Raw genomic sequence first — 4,203 nt, forward strand, 5'->3', positions numbered from 1 at the left:
CATGGGGGAGGGAAGGCTTTCTGAAACCAATCCCCCCTGCGGATACGGAGGGATGACTGTAACTGACCCTATACTGGGTCCTGTACTAAAAGGGGAAAGTGCTGCAAAGGATATTACTGGGTCAATTGACAGAATTGGAATGTGAACAGAAAATTAGATGAAAGTGTTGTATCAAAGTTAAATTTATTGTTCTGGTTATATAAGAGAATATCCCCATTTCTAGAATATACACACTGAAGTACTTAGGGGTAAAGGACCATGATGTATATAATTTATCCTCAAATGATTCAGAAACATTTTTAATATATAACATATAATGTAAATATTAAATATGGAAGAGAGAAACCACCTATATAAATGATAAAGCAAACGGGGTGAAACGTTAGTAGGCGAATTTGTATAAAGAGTATATGAATATATAGGTACTATTTCTATTCTTGCAAAATGTAAGTTTGAAGTTATTTCTCCCCTCAAAAAAAGTTAAAAAATATATATATATAATGAAGCATTAAATAAACTATAGTGAATAATGCAAGACAAACTAGGATAGTTGTCTTAAATATCCAGTCTCAAAATAGGCCCAGCCTGATAGCTACAATTAAAAAACAATACATTTGCTGTTTTTTTCTAATTCTTCTGTGAACAAAAAGTGAATTTACTCTTCTTGCAGAAGACAAATGCTCCCTGGCTATGGGAAAATAACCTATCATACACAGGGTGTCATTCTAAACATTTAAATATGGGACATTTGTGGCTTTGCTGGCCACTGTGTCCTACGAACTAGATTGGGACAATATATTTCCTGCAGATACTGGATGAAATGGGAACAGATATTATATTCCTTATAAAAATTCATCATGTAAAGAGAATAATCCAAATTATAACCACATCCCCAAATTGCAGCATTGCACACTTTTCACTTTGAAGAAGGAAGTCCCCAGTACCCATGGAAATACAATTCTATGTTGTTTTAACAGAGAGCCTTATAGTCAGTTTCTAGATCATTTAGAAAAGTTTCCAGTGCATGCTTGGGCAGCACATATACTAAAATTAGAAAGATACAGAGAGGATTAGTATGGCCCCTGCACAAGGATGACATGCAAATTCATGAAGTGTTCCATATTTTAAAAAAAAGAAAGAGAAGATGGTGTACTAGGAGGATGCAGAATTCATGTCTCCTCACAACTAGGGCACCTACCAGGCACCGGTGGGGGACCACAGACACCTAAGGAGACGGGAGGAACCCCCAGCAACTGGGACGTGGGGCGTGGGGGGGAGTGAAGGGGGAGGAGAAGTGGAGGCGGGACTGGACTGGTGCCCCTGAGGCGCGGCTGGGGGAGGGGAAGGGATCCCACGCCAGAAGGGGGAAATTGGGGAACCATTGGGAGGGCAGAGGATCAAAAGGGAGTGTGGCCAGGTTTCCCCTGCCCACTTGGACCACCAGGAACCTGCTGAGATCCTCTGCCCACTGAGGAGGTCCAGCTGTGCGGGTCCTGAGGGAGTGGGAGGGAGGGAAGGGGGAGCAAAAGTAAAGGTCGGACCTCCTGGACTGGCACCCCTGAGGGGTGGCTGGGGGGAGGGGAGGAGTTCCTATAGCCAGCGGGACCCACCCATGGTTAGGGGTCCAGCGGCGACCAGGGAGACCCTAGGGGAGTCAGTGGAGGGGGGGGGCGCGGCGTGAAGGAACCGAAGGGAACGGGCCAGATGCCTTCCCTGTCCACTTAGACACCCGGGAGCCTGTTGGGCTCCCATGACTAATCCTCTGCCCTCAAAGCCTCCCTCCTGCCCTGCAGAGCCCAAGCCCCGCCCCTACATCCCCACCCAGGGCCCCACCTCTACACTCTGAGACCCCCTCCAATGAGCTGAGCTTAAACCGAACCCAAACACCCTCACTCAGGGCCCTACCTCCTAACTCGGGAACTCCACACTCCAGAGGCCCTCCTTTCCACGTGCTGCCGCTCCCCTTCCATGCAGGTCCTAAGCAGAGGCCCCGCCCCACGTTTGAACGCTGGCCCCCCACCCGCGTAGGTCCCTACCGACCCTAAACCCCACCCCTGCCTAAGTCGTGGTCGTCGTCGTCCCCCCCTCCCCCCCCCCGGTCTAAACTCTGCCCCCATACCCAAGGCCTTTTTTTTTTTCCTTTTCTTTTTTTCCTCTTTTAGATTGGAATTCTGTTTTATCTTGTTGATTCATTGTTGTTGATTCTTTTGTAATTTTATTTTTCCTAATAAATCTTTTATTTTTCTAACTTTATTTTATACTTTGTTAGTGATCTCTCCTTTTGGCTTGTTACTCCCCCCCCCCCTTTTTTTTCTCTTTTCTGTTGTGGTTTTATTTTACCTTGTTGCAGTTGTTTCAATTATAGTTTTATTTTTACTAATATATTTTTAATCTTTCTAATTTTATTTTATTTCTTATTCTTTGATATTGTACTGCTCTTTTTTCTTTCTTTCTTCCTTTTTTTTTTTTTTTTTTTTTTTAACTGCACCATGAAACTTGTGGTATCTTGGTTCCCAAGCCAGAGGTCGGGCCCAAGCTCCTGTGGTGGGAGCTCTGAGTACAAACCTCTGGACTAACAGAGAACCTCAGACCCCAGGGAATATCAATCGGAGTGAGGCCTCCTGGAGGTCCTGATATCAGCACCAAGACCCAGCTCTATCCAACTGCCTGCAAACTCCAGTGCTGGATGTCTTCAGGCCAAACAACCAGTAAGATAAGAATACACCACCACCCATCAAAAAAAAAAGGAAACGACCAAAAAAATTTTTACAGACGACGGAGCAAGGTAAAAACCAACAAGACCAAATAAATGAAGACAAAATAGGCAGTCTACCTGAAAAAGAATTCAGAGTAATGACAGTAAAGATGATCCAAAATCTCGGAAACATAATGGAGAAAATAGAAGAAACATTTAACAAGGATCTACAAGAACTAAAGAGCAAACAAACGGTGATGAACAACACAATTAATGGAATTAAAAATACTCTACAAGGAATCAATAACAGAATAACTGAGGCAGAAGAACGGGTAAGTGAGCTGGAAGATAAAATGGTGGAAATAGCTGTCAGGGAGCAGAATAAAGAAAAAAGAATGAAAAGAATTGAGGACAGTCTCAGAGACCTCTGGGACAACATTAAATGCACCAACATTCGAATTATAGGGGTCCCAGAAGAAGAAGAGAAAAAGAAAGGGTCTGAGAAAATATTTGAAGAGATTATAATAAAACTTCCCTAACAGGGGAAAGGAAATATTCAAGTCCAGGAAGCACAGAGAGTACAATACAGGATAAACCCAAAGAGAAACACACCGAGACACATATTAATCAAACTATCAAAAATTAAATACAAACAAAAACTATTAAAAGCAGCAAGGGAAAAGCAACAAATAACATATAAGGGACTCCCCATAAGGTTAACAGCTGATTTTTCAACAAAACTCTGCAAGCTAGAAGGGAGTGGCAGGACATATTTAAAGTGATGAAAGGGAAAAACCTACAACCAAGATTACTCTACCCAGCAAGAATCTCATTCAGATTCGATGGAAGAAATTAAAACCTTTACAGACAAGCAAAAGCTAAGAGAATTCAGCACCACCAAACCAGCTTTACAACAAATGCTAAAGGAACTTCTCTAGGCAGGAAACACAAGAGGAGGAAAATACCTACAATAACAAACCCAAAACAATTAAGAAAATTGTAACAGGAACATACATATCAATAATTACCTTAAATGTAAATGGATTAAATGCTCCAAGCAAAAGACATAGACTGGCTGAATGGATATGAAAACAAGACCTGTACATATGCTGTATACAAGAGACCCACTTCAGACCTAGGGACACGTAGAGACTGAAAGTGAAGGGATGGAAAAAGATATTCCATGCAAATGGAAATCAAAAGAAAGCTGGAGTAGCAATTCTCATATCAGACAAAATAGACTTTAAAATAAAGACTATTACAAGAGACAAAGAAGGACACTACATAATGATCAAGGGATCAAGCCAAGAAGATACAACAATTGTAAATATTTATGCACCCAACATAGGAGCACCTCAATACATAAGGCAAATGCTAACAGCCACAAAAGGGGAAATCGACAGGAACACAATCATAGTAGGGGACTTTAACACCCCACTTTCACCAACGGACAGACCATCCAAAATGAAAATAAATAAGGAAACACAAGCTTTAAATGACACATTAAA

At 41.9% G+C, this 4,203-nt stretch overlaps 1 non-coding gene across 1 annotated transcript; it reads left to right on the plus strand.

The window, feature by feature from the left end:
- Positions 1-1,020: 1,020 nt before the first annotated feature.
- On the plus strand, positions 1,021-1,127 carry LOC137210783 (U6 spliceosomal RNA). Its single transcript, XR_010936719.1, has one exon. It is a non-coding gene; the product is annotated as a U6 spliceosomal RNA (small nuclear RNA).
- Positions 1,128-4,203: the final 3,076 nt, after the last annotated feature.

The sequence above is a fragment of the Pseudorca crassidens genome, chromosome 17, assembly GCF_039906515.1.
Source record: "Pseudorca crassidens isolate mPseCra1 chromosome 17, mPseCra1.hap1, whole genome shotgun sequence".
NCBI classification, from domain to species: Eukaryota; Metazoa; Chordata; class Mammalia; order Artiodactyla; family Delphinidae; genus Pseudorca; species Pseudorca crassidens.